The sequence below is a fragment of the Phragmites australis genome, chromosome 1 (assembly GCF_958298935.1).
Source record: "Phragmites australis chromosome 1, lpPhrAust1.1, whole genome shotgun sequence".
Taxonomy (NCBI): domain Eukaryota; kingdom Viridiplantae; phylum Streptophyta; class Magnoliopsida; order Poales; family Poaceae; genus Phragmites; species Phragmites australis.
The window spans coordinates 4,084,522-4,098,140 of record NC_084921.1 but is presented as its reverse complement, the minus strand read 5'-3'; positions in this window follow the sequence as shown (position 1 = coordinate 4,098,140).

Below are 13,619 nucleotides of genomic sequence, written 5' to 3'. Positions count from 1 at the left end.
ATAGGACACCTATTCTATACTTCTAGGAGTATGTACTCCCACATGCAATATACCACCTAAACAAACACTTTATACTCTTTTATCATTTTTAGTATACTCTAATGCTAATTCTAAGATACTCCAATATGAGTTGTATGAAAAAAAATTCAATGTTAGCCTTTCATTTTTGCTATATACTTTTTTTTATACATAAAAGAAGTATATACGCAAATTAAGATAAAAATCATGGAATTTCATAAAAAATTTCGTGGGATTTGTATTGTAGTATCTTATAATTACTAATGAAGTATATTTAAAGTGATAAAGAAGTATAACACATGTGTAAAAGTGGTATATGAGAGGTGGGAGTACATACACCCAGAAGTACATACTAGTTTTCCTATATATATATATATATATATATATATATATATATATATATATATATATATACAGTGCATACGTCAATTCATATTATTGGTGGAAAAGGAAAGAAGAATATGTCAATTACGACACCGGAATGAAGTGTTGCCAGACATGGAAGTTTGTAGACCGAAATGGAGTAGGATCTTCATGCTTTAATTGTATCAAAAAAATATGTCTAAAAAGGAGAATAAATTATCTGATAAACATAGATTGCAACAACATGTGATTCCTTCGTGGGGCAGGGAAGACGAAGGAAAGAAAAAAGAAACGGTAAGTTTGTACATGCTACTCATAATTACAAGGTAGTTTTATAGTGTTATCTCTATGGTGTGTTAGGTCTAGTTTAGCTAGATTTTAGACATGTGTTTTATGAGTTTTGCTTGATTTTTTCTTAATTAATTGAGCTTTTAGCCGGTTGGGCTCTTCATCTTATTAATATAATATGTAGTTCTTCTACTGATTCGTTTAATTAGAGATACTGGTACATGCATGAATGAATCCTTTTATCCTTGATAAAGTTCCGGAGCATGATATCCTTCATTGGATATTTGTATCTGCAAGGAAAAACAACGAGATGAAATGTGAAAAACGAGAGAGAGAGAGAGAGAGAGAGAGTGAGAGAGAGAGGAGCTCCCTTCAATCCAAGCACGAGGGGAAGATGCTGGTGGGCTCATCTCCCGGGTCATGCACACCCATACAAGTGCAGGTGAACATCGATCATTGCTGCACCAGAGAGGTATCCATGAACTGGCAGCTGCATCCGACCACTTCCCCTCCTGGATTGGATCGAAGGGAGCTCGTCGACCTTCTTCGCCATCTTCTTCTTCACACCCCATCTCACGCCATGACTGATCGATCGTCGATTCGTTCAGCACAAACCAAAGCCACACTAATTGCCACATAAATTATATGTACAAAGAAAAAACAAGGGTAAATACTAATGCATCATCGTGTATATGCAGATTTGCAGGGACATATGAGCTTGAGTTGAGTGCAACGATGGACTAGGGGTTGGTCGGCTTATATAGAGCTCAGCGGCAAATTTGGGCCGTAGGATCAGATCTAGGGTCCCTTTTAAATATTGACAGAATACATGCCTTGGCTTTGGTCTTGTGAGGTTTGCATGCATGGAAAATGACGCATTTTTTCCCTCTTTTGGCATCTGTTCATGCACTGGCCTTGTGCTATCTTAAAATATTTTGGGAATCTGATAGTGCTGGAGAGCAATTTAACGGCCGGATTCGACCTTTAGAGGCTCCTCTCTTGTCTCGAATCCTCCTGTTCAAGCACTTATGTAAAAATAATGTACCCCGGCACTATAAGGCAGGAAATGAAATCTGCCTAATAACGACGATGGATGGTAATTCCAGGTAACCCGTGTGCTAATATTTGGTAAGCGTATATGAAGCAATTAAAACAGGTCACATGAGTCTTTTTTGGTAGCCTACCGTGTAAAATTTCTCTCATTTTGGCAATGTGTCCAAATTGTGTCTATATGTGTCCAATATATCTTGACACACCAAATTGCTTCACCAAGGTAGAATGGGTTGTTGGTCATTGATCTAAAATCTAAAACACCTCATGGATTATCCTAGGAGATTTCAATCTAATATTTGAGGCTCAAGGTACGAGCAACAATAATTTAAACATGCGATTGATGGGTCAGTTCCACGCGGTCCTAACAGTTGTGAGCTGAGAGAAATAGCCCCGCAAAATAGAAAATATAATAATTGGAGCAATGAAAGGGTAGCGCCAACTTTGGTCAAGCTGGACTGCTTCTTCTGTAACCAAGAACGTGATATCCTCTTCTCATCGCACCTTTTGCAAGCCCTCTCCTCCTCCTCCATGTCCGATCACTGCCCCTTCCTCTTGGCTAGTGAAAACGGACCGAGACGGCCCCTATCTTTTCGCTTTGAAAACTTCTAGCCACAAATTCCAGGATTTCTAGATGTGGTTCGTTATGGTTGCATCTTCCGTCCTTACACGCCACTGTTTGGGCCCCCTCCAAACTGGTCGAACTTTGGTGGAGTGGACGTATCCGGGTGGCCAGGACGATGAAAAAGGGAATAAAAACATTATTCGTCTTGGTACTATGAGAATGGTAGAAAGAGAGGAGGCCATGGTCTGGGGTCTTTCAGGGTCATTCAGGGTGAAGAAATGTCTGAAAATGCGCTCCTACAATGTATGCAAGAAGAGGCCATGGTCTGGGGCATGGCGGGCGTGAAGGCTATGGCGCAGCTTCGCGATAGTCATGAAAATGGTTCTTAAATGTAAATCACTATGTAAATTGGATGTTTTATTTTTTTTCCTTGCCTTTAGCTTGTAAACCAAATATGTTGGCAGCTTTGGTGCCTCCTCTCTTTTTCTAATATAATCGACCACATTGTGGCTTTCCAAAAAAAAATCTAAAACACCTCATGAATATGCTCATCATGAAGATGAAAACCCAGAACCATAAGCGCGCACATCCTTAGTGCTGAGAATGCATAACAACCAACTATTTTTTGTTTGGGAAATGGCAAAGATATGGATACCAACACATATTATGAGAATATGGGAGAAAAGAACAGTTATCGACAACATCTCTATAACTACTAATATTTCTCTAACAAGAACCCCGGATCAGGAAGCAAAGTCGATGGCAGAGTGGCATGTAGCGCTCATATCGGGTAAGGAAAGAAAGTAGTTGAGGATGAACCATAATCACTAATGAGAGCAATTGGAAAATAAAACAGCAAGTACAGGAAACTAGGAGTACATACTAAATGAGTCATTATGAAAATATTGATATGGCGAAATATGATGGTTCATAGGTCTTTGAAAAGACTAAGTATTATCCTATTATGAATATATTATGTTCTAGTATATCTCAGACAAAATGGTATGAATAAATAAACAAAGAATATGTAGTTATTGGTGGATTATGAAAATCCATACGAAGAGATCCTTAAAGGGCTCAAGAATTTCCAAAGGAAAAAAAAATCATAACATACAGAAATCAAATCTCACACTAAGTATTAAGAAATCTAAGGTAGAATATATAATTGAATGAAAATTAGCTCGCTGAAGAGAAGTCGACTCCCTAAAGAATGAAAATATCCTCAAAGTAATAAGTCTATGGATGACTTACCAATTGATTGTTCAATGACACCATTGATCCTAGAAGTGGACATACATGAAAGAATGAGGAATCATAAGACCAACAAGGTACTATGGAAGTGCTTCCTCGCTATCAATGGTGATATCCTCAACTAACATAGAAGGTATACGAGTATTGGTGATGATCGATAATTAAGTTATCTACTAAATGCTAGATCAAGACTTATTTATGTGTTACTATTTAGTGGTACAAGCCAAATCTTGAAGAACTATAGAATAAATTAATTGATGGTAACCTTGAAGATCTACTAAAGGGGAGTTGTAGTATCCAACCTCTAGTACTGAGGTTTGATATGTTACATCAAGAAGGTATACATCATTGCAACTTATTTATCTCTATGATCGTATGTAGAGATTAGTCTCCTGAAAGGATAAATTTTGTTTGTATTTCACAACTAATTAAATAAGTGGTAATTTTGTGCATGAAGCACATTGCTCATAATTATTCTATCATCGCAATATATAGAATAACCGTGAGTTAGTTCTTTGAAAGACTCAGTATTATGGTAACAACATAAAATTACTTAATAAAAAGGCTAGTGTAAAACTAGACATAGAACACCTGATGGCCTTTTGCAAGCTTTCACTAACTTGCGTGTTTAACCAGCGTTCGGATATGAGCTCGACAGAGAACACACATGGGATCGACTAGAACTTTAGAACTTTTTTAACTGTTAGGCGTGAGATATATAACAATCTCTTGTACCGTTATGCCTTATTAGGTGTAGTTGTCTATCATCAATATGACATATGCCTCTACTGGCTCTTATCCAAAGCAGTTGATGCAAAGCCAGATAAACTTTTGTAAAAAATGTATACAAATTTATGAAAAATATGGTATCATTATGTATCCCCCGACTCTATGGTCGAGGAGAAGATTACTCAATCTAAGAGTAGAAAAAAATGACTACCTGTACAATTGAAAATATGTGTTGCTATAGCTCTCAACTATCTACTCGATGATGGAATCGAGTTAAGAGTAAAACAGTAGCGTTGAAAGTATACGATGTAGCCCCCGACTTTCTGTTTGATGTGATAATCAAGGTAGAGAGTAGAGCATATGCATTAAATATACCTGACGTGGCCCCTGTCTCTTTGCTCTTTGCTCAATGACTGAATTTGAGTATAGGATGAGGCATAAGTATTCATACAACATGGCTTTCAGCTCTCAGAATGGTACGATAACCAGAGACAAAGAGTGAAGCAAAAGCATCGAATCAAAATTATATGAATGAATCGAGTGGAGAGTACAGCACAAGCATAAAAAATGTGTGATGTAGCCCTCAGCTTTTTGGTCGATATGATAATCAAGATAGAAAAAAGAGCGTAAGCATTGACACATTATTCTCAACCACACGCTCGAGAGTGCTAGCCCCCGAGCTCATGACTGTGACTATTCCACGATCATCGAGTAAAGTCGAACAAGCCGGTAGGTGAGCATTAAAAATCCACTCCCTCTCGTGCTCGTTTTCACCGTAACCCTTGATTTTACGCATCATCACGACTATGCACTCCTCTTTATAGAGATTAGACATGTCATAATGCCGCAGTGATACCTTGACTTTCGCCAGAGGCGCTACGTGACCGAGGCGGCCTCATTATCACGCCCAGCGATATCAGATCTTGAAGGCTCCGTGTGTATAGTGTGACCTATTCATGTTGCTATAAATAGAGGGGACTTGAGGCCGTTTGTTTTTCACCCTATCTTCCTCCTTTCTCCCTATACGCCCAGTAGAACTCGTAAAGCTTGAAGCCATGGCCTTCACTCCACTGTCTTCTCCCAAGCCCGGTCCAGGTAGTGAAGAGATAGGATCTCTCACCCCAAGGCCTCTCAATATAGTTCCTCCGGGAATCATCATTGTTTCTTCCGACGAGGAGGAAACGATCGAGAGGCCTAAGAGGAGAAGGAACATAATGTTTGATCGAGAGGCCTAAGAGGAGAAGGAACATAATGTTTGTCGAAGGTCGATGACCCTTCACCCGCCACCTTTGTTGTCTTCATGACGCCGACGTCGCGGAACAATCAACACAAGAGCCTACGATGCGAGTCGTGCAGGAGGGAGATGAAGATGGTGGTGATCTTGATGAAATCATCGACCAGGTCACCGATGAGGTCTTCGATGATGGAGCCCTCTGAACCTTCGGTAGTAGAGAGAGTATGGTCGTCTTCTCCATCGACAACCACCAGATCTCCTTCGCATCCTACGAAGGACCACTCGGCATCGTCAGCATCGGTTAACTGATCTGGTAGGATCTTCGCCTTGGCCACTCTTCCTGACCCTTACGCTAGCCGGTGTCCAATCCCCAGCGCGATCAGTTACTGTTCGAGGAATGAGTATAGAAGGTTCCTTGACTCGTTCAAGGGGAAGTAGAACCTGCACCGTTTGCAAGAGGTAGACGAATACTTTCTGTCAACTTTTTAGTAGCCACGTAGGTTAGATGTAAGAGAAAAATTATGTAATCAAGTAGTTAGTCGATTGAATGTAATTGACTTACCTATAATTTACCTTTTTATGAATAAAATTTTCAGAGTTAGTCGATATTCCATGAGTGCTCGAGTATCTCACCGTTTGGAGTAGATAGTTGTACTGATCCTGATCGAGTAACTTCGACTACTATGTATGGTCCTTCCCACTTAGGTGATAAATTATGGTGCTGGGCCTATTTCTACACCTTTCGCAGGACAAGATCCCCAGCAGCGAGTTTCCTAGGGTGGATTTTCTGACTATAATATCTACACAACACTTGTTGATACTTAGCCACTCGAATAGATGTTCGATCATGAAACTCTTTGAGTAAATTGATGTTGTCTGCTCCTAACTGCTCTTGCCCCTCCTCTGAGTAACTTTCCACTTGCGGTGATCCGAACTGCAATTCAGTCGGGAGCACTGCCTCTGCTGTATAAACTAAAAAGAACGGAGTTTCACCAGTGGTCCTGTTAGTCGAAGTACGAACGACCTATAGTACTAAGTAAAGTTCTTTCACCCAGCATTTCGAGTAAGATTTTATCTTGTCAAAGACTCGAGTTTTGATGCCCTGCAAGACTATACCATTAGCACGTTCAACTTAACCTTTACTTTGTGGGTGAGCTACTAAGGCGAAACGTGTTTTGATGCCAAATTCATCTTCTAAACTGGCTACCATTAACCATAATTATCCAATGCATAATACTGAATTGAATAATTATACTCCTCATGAACTTCTTAGCTGCTTCTGCAGTTATCTTTATTATGGGTTTGGTCTCAATCCACTTAGTGAATGTGTTGATAGCCACGTATAGGAATTTATAACCACCTTGGGCCTTTGGAAACAGTCCTAGGATATCCAAGCCCCAGAAGGCAAAATGCCAAGAAAGATGAATTGTTTGTAGAGGTTGGGTTGGTCGAGTGGTTTGCCTTCCAAAAACTTGGCAGCTCTCACACTTTTTGACCAGCTCGAAAGCATCTTGAAGGGCAGTCGGCTAATAGAATCCCTGGTGGAAAGCTTTTCCGACCAAGGTGCGATAACACACATGATTGCCACACATGCCTCCATGGATATCGAGCAATATTTTATTGCCCTCTTCATGCATGTTGCACCTCAAGATTTCGTTACTCCCCCTTCGGTAGAGCTTGTCGTTTACCAAAGCATAGAGCTTGGACTTACAAGTAATTTTCTCTACAGACGCATCATCATCAGGGATATCTCGACCTTCGAGATAGGATTGGTACAGAGTCATCCAAGTTAGTTTGCGTTCGAGTAGTGCAGCATTCGTGTCTACATGTTCTACCTCGCTAACTGGACCAGACTACTGGTCGAGTTGGGCAGCATCCATTCACCGAACTATCGGGATAGATGATTTGAGAAGTTTCTCAATGAAGACTCTTACGAGTACTGGAGCTCGGGAAGAAGCTAGTCTAGCAAGTTCATCTGCACCAGAGTTATCACTCCTCCCAATGTGCGTTACTTCTAGCCCTTCGAACTTTTTCTCGAGCTTTCACACCTCGTTCAAGTAAGCCGCCATGTTGTCATTCGAGCACTGGTACTCTTTTTTAATGTGGTTTACGACTAGCTGAGTCCCCTTTCACAAGAAGTTGCCTAATTCCAAATGTAGCTATGCGGAGCCCATTTATCAGTCCTTCATATTCTGCAGCATTATTGGAAGCTTTAAAATCTAATTAAACAACGTACCTGAGTTCATCGCCTGTTGGAGATTTGAGCACAATGCTAACCCCCGAGCCTTGAAGCGTGAGCAATCCATCAAAGAAAAGCGTCCAATGGTCCTTGACCACACTTGGCCTTATTTCTTCAACACTTGTCCATTTGGTGATGAATTCCACTAGTATTCCCAACTTCACACTTATGCGTGGTATATATCCGACGTCGAATTCATTGAGCTCGACTGCCCATTGCATGATTCATCCAGTGGCTTCCCTATCGTGTATGGCATCCTTTAGCGTGTACGTCGTAATGATAGTGATCCTGTGCGCTTGAAAATACTGTTGTGGCTTCTAGGATGACATCAAAACTGCATATAGCAACTTCCGTAGCTTAGCATCGTGTAAAACTTCGCTCATGTAGTAAACAGATTTCTAGACCTTAGTCTTTTTCTTAGGGCATTCCCGTTCAACCACCAGGACCGTGCTTACAACTTGTAGGGTAGTTGCAATGTACAGAAAGGGATCCTCTTTTTCGTTAGGCAGTGTAAAAATTAACGGAGATGATAAATACCTTTTTAAGTCTTAGAAGGCGTGCTCTGCTTCTTCTGTTCACTCAAACCAGTCATGCTTCTTCAGCAACTTGAAGAAAGGCATCCCTCGCTCGCCCATTTTGAAAATAAATCAACTAAGAGCTGCATTGCATCCTGTTAATTTTTGAACCTCATTCAGTGTTTGAGGTGACCATATCTGGTCAAGATCCTCGATTTTATGTGGATTATCATAAATGCCTCGACTTGACACCAGGAAGCTGAGAAGCTTACCGGATGGAACACCAAACATGCACTTCTTCAGATTAAGCATCATATGATACTTCCTGAGGTTGTTGAATGTCTCCTTGAGATTGTCAATCAAAGCATCTCCGGTTCTTGACTTGACTATAATATCATCGACATAAGCTTCCACATTGCATCCAATTTGGGGCTGTAGACAGTTTTGAATACACCATTGAAAAGTAGCACCAACGTTCTTTAAACTGAAGCGTATCTTTACATAGCAAAATACACCGAAAGGAGTAGTAAAAACAGTTTTCTCCTCATCTTCTATTCCCATACTAATTTGGTGATACCCCGAATAGGCATCTAGAAAACACAGCAATGTACAACCTGCTGTAGAGTCGACGATTTGGTCGATGCGTGGAAGAGAAAAATGATCTTTTGGACAGGCTTTGTTGAGAACAGTGAAGTCAACATACATTCTCCATCTACCATTAGCTTTCTTGACAAAGACGGGATTTGCGAGCCATGTAGGGTGACAAACTTCTCGAATAAAGCCTGCCTTAAGGAGTTTGTCGACCTCCTCCTGGATAACTTGCTTTCTATCCTTCACAAATCTTCACTACTTCTGCACCACAGGTTTAGAGTAGAGCTTAACAGCTAGTCGATGCTTGATCACCTCCCTAAGGACTCCAAGCATATCGGGCAGTTGCCACACGAACACATCTTGGTTTGCACGGAGGAAAGTGATGAGCTTGAATTCCTATTTGTGGTTGAGGTTAGCTATGAGAAACTGTCCAAATAATATTCTAGTTAATCACTAAGTCGATCATTTACATAATCATAACTTCAACGATTAACTGGAATATCATCCTGGTAGTCCCACACGTGTTTTGTGCCCAAGATCAGAATACATGCCCAGATTTGGTTGTGGTCGAAATGATGCTGCTCCATGGTTTCTATTCTGAGGGAGCTCATCCCTCGATGTTTGAGCCACTGGCAGTGGAGGTGTGCCCACCGGAAGTCACCGTTGAAGACCGGGAGGTACCTGACCTCCTACAGTCCGTCGATGGAGAGTTGTGTCAAGGACACGTAAGGCTCCAGTTACAGATGTCTCTGGTAGCATATCGCCAGCAATGCTGGTACCATGAGAGGCGGCTACCGCTACTAGATCCTCGGGAATTTTAGTGCTATTATTTACCATGGTGTTTGGATCTATCGCCATTGGGTTAGGTGGGATATCAGCTCCCTGGCTATGAACACGAATCGATCTGTTCGACTACTCTAGCTGACGGCGGAGTCATCGTCGCAACTCTCCTTGTTGTCGGTGTCCATGCACTGGAGAACATTGGGCTCCTTGGGATCCCACTCACGGTATGTGTCCAATGGTCTGGACTCAATAATATCGGTGCAGATTAGTTCACCTTGATGGTTCCAATAGAAGACCATAGTTCTGAATGTGATCTCCAATCTGGCTAGGGGCGATTCGAAGGTGATTGCTGTTGATCCAAAGTGGTCATAGAAGCCATCGTCGGAGAATCCGGTGTCGATGTGCACTCGAGACATAATCAATCCTAAAAAGAAGAAGGCCACTACCTGGCGTGTCAATTGTCAAGCATTTGTTCCTAATAATGTGTTTGGAAAATAATGGGGTTTCCTTAGAGATCGAACATGAAGCGAGGCACACGCGATGTATACAGATTCAGGCCCCCCAATTGAAGTAATACCCTACTGATGTGTGGATGATTATGTATATGTATTCACTCGAGTACAGGCGATGTGACTGACCTATTATAAGGAGTAGATCGGATCTAGTCTAACCTATGGCTAAAGTCGCTGAATTCCTTTTGTGTCAAGGTCCTGATGTTTGTCTCGAGTAGCCAGAAAAAATAGAGCCTCCCTAGGGGATCAGGGTCTCTGCCTTATATAGAGGTGATGTACCGCCTCCTATCAATTCTTAATCGATATAAAGTCCTTCTTGTCATCCAAGTAGATAAATCTGTTATGGATACTAGTCTTCTCGAGTTGGGTAAGCAACCGAGGCCTTTCTAGTATACACCTTCTAGATTCCAGGAGTATCAAATACCGTAGATTTGGTTCCGTAATTTTTGGAATTATCAAGTATGCACACGGCACACCCTGTACACTCCTTATGCGTATATACCCCATAGTCAAATATTCGACGATGATCATGTTTCATCATATTCTGCATCGATATTTTTTTTAAAAAAAATTAATAACTCATAAGTGTACAAACTTAAAATGGGTACGCACACATCTATGCTGAGAATTGGATTTCACATTGGTGTATCTCATATAGTAGAAATATGTGATGTCAACATAACATATGGTACTCTCTTATGAAGCAAGAATTAGAAACCCAAATAGTTGAGAGAAAAAGGAAATATAACACGACTATTGTATCGACCTTTAACGACCACATATCTTGTTGTTAATAACCATTTATCTTGTAGTGTAATGTGGCACAATTTCTTGAGGTGAAAAGTTTGCCCGGAGAAAGCACGGCACGGCTTATGTCGTATTGGCATCTAATTAGGCCATGGTTGTTGCCAACTTTGCTGAACTTTACAAAAAGAAGGAATTGAATGATTTAATTATGGTTTCATAAGACCGAATATCGGAAGATATCAGGTAGTTTAGTGGACGACCGTCCAGTAATGGTCTGGCCGTCCCCGGATACATATCTTTCCATTTATAGGTCTGAGGCCATGATAATTAACCCATGCTTGGAACCAGTTTTCTCATTTCCTATATAACTCCTATAAAATTCATGCGTTCCAAACATGTCCGAAATGCTTCCTCGGGTCTCTTCTCTTGTCATTGGAAAGGGCACCTGGACACAGTGGAAAGTCTTTTTCCTTTTATTTTCGGAATTTTGGCATTTTTCTGCATTGGGCTCTTTCATCAACTGATGTAAAGAGAAAGATTTCTACCGGATACTCCCTTCTTAATACGGAGTACTAGAAGTTCAGCACATCGTATTAAAAAGAAAAAGAAGTCCAGCACATCAGTTAGAAACTTACAGTTTCCACTCGGTAACATTAGTAATCATAACGTTTCTCATCGCCAAAAGTGTGGCTTACTTGTATAATTCGGTGAGAACTAGTGACTAAAATGAAAACAGAAGAGCTCAACTCTTTTGCTTTGTTACATATCATGTTCAAATTTCAAATGAAAATTCCAGTGTTAAAATTTTGCTTTACCGACGTAAATTACTGATGTGCTTCATTTAACGAAAAGTATGGATTGAATTTTTTTTATGTGATTTCGGAGTTGTGTTTGAAACATACAAAGCATCCATTTGGGAGAGGTTTTCGGCTTCAACCGGAAGAATTGATGATCCTCTTCTACCTCACAAAAGGTTGAGGCCAAAGGATGTATACCAATCTGCTTCAGGTAAGCATTATGGTCCAAATTGCTACCATTTGTCACGAGCTCATGCTCCTTATGCTTTATTCGATTATAACTTCTCTTTAGCTACTTTAACCACTTTGTTCCAACCCAGCAGAAGGATTCCTCCTGTCCCCTGTTTTGAGCATAAACAATACACAAATGCTTCTGAATTCTGATGCCATTGCTTGGACTAGTGATGGCTTCCTTGTCTTTCTTCATCTGCTGAGTTTTCTATTTGGCATTTAAACAGAAATTAGCCTTTAAAAATTTTAGTGTCACCACTCATTACATCACGAAGAAGAAGAAACCCAAGCATCTTATGTTTGTGCCGTGTGGTATTTGCTATGAAAATAACATGCATCTTGAATTAAAAACGCAAGGAAAACCCATATGATTGCTGATGATAGCACATCCAGGTGTTTGTCGAACGGTTAGGCATCTTTCCGCCCGCAGCCTGAGTTTATCAATATCATATATACATATATATACGTATGATTAGGGAATAACTTTGTGTTCTTGGGCAGAAAATATTATTTTTGGGCGTTGCCTGGGTGAATTTTCTTTTTCATTGCAAGTGTGTGTGTGTGTGTGTGTGTGTGTGTGTGTGTGTGTGTGTGTGTGTGTGTGTGTGTGTGTGTGTGTGTGTGTGTGTGAGAGAGAGAGAGAGAGAGAGAGAGAGAGAGAGAGAGAGAGAGAGAGAGAGGGAGGAATATTCGGTGTTTTAAGTGCAACTAGTTTCAGGAACTGTAATGTATGTAAGTTATCTGATTTGGGCCCAACCAATTGGTTTGCATGAGTACTGAATACTCCACAGGACAAACAAAATTGAACCGATAGCAAATATTCAGACAGAAAAACAAAACAAGTACAATAGCGTGCATGTGGAGTATTGGTTTCTTTTTCGAACAAGATTCTGTTTCGATTAGCGTGCATGCAGAAAATGTTACATACATTGGAGAACGAAAATGTTAAGTAGTAGCAAATTAAAATAGATCACGAGCGAACCGGCGTAGCTCTGGTTGACAGAAAAGGGCGAGGTTCTGGTTGGATTCCTTGTCCAGCAACGGTACAACAAGGCCACGGCCTACATGACTGGCTGAGGCGAAGGCAAGAGAATACAGAGCACTCCTAGCCTACTTGAGAGCTCGCTCGGCTTCGGCGAAGGCTCGTCGATCAGTTCAGGCAGGACACGACGTGATGGATTTGAGTCGAGATGGGACGGGACGGGATGGGACGGCACTGCCCGGTGATGCCACGCCTTGCCCTTGCATTGGACCCACAGGTTTCGTCCTACTTGCTCGAGGTCGTCTAGCCACGGCAGTCGGCACTCTCGATCGGCAGGTCCCTCCACGCGCATTTCATTCCCATACCGCCGGCCGGCCCAGGCGCTTGTGAATTCGACGGTTTGGCGAAGGATCCACCTGCATGCCCAGGCCGGCCCAGAAGCCACGGAAAGCCCTGACAGCAGCCACTGCTGGACGTAAGAAAATTCTATAAGATTTGATGGAAAAGATCTTCACTAGATCTGTATCTATGCTATTCATCTTCGATCCAGCAATCTCTGCGTACATATTTTCTCGTGATGAAAGACATATGTCGACGTCTAAAGAGGATCTACATGCCAAACTTTACGTGAAGGCTGCTCGTGCACATATGATGCCACGTCGCCGCTCCTAGTTCCTTTTCTTCTCTCCCCTCCATCAGAGAGACTGTGATGAGTATGTGTTTG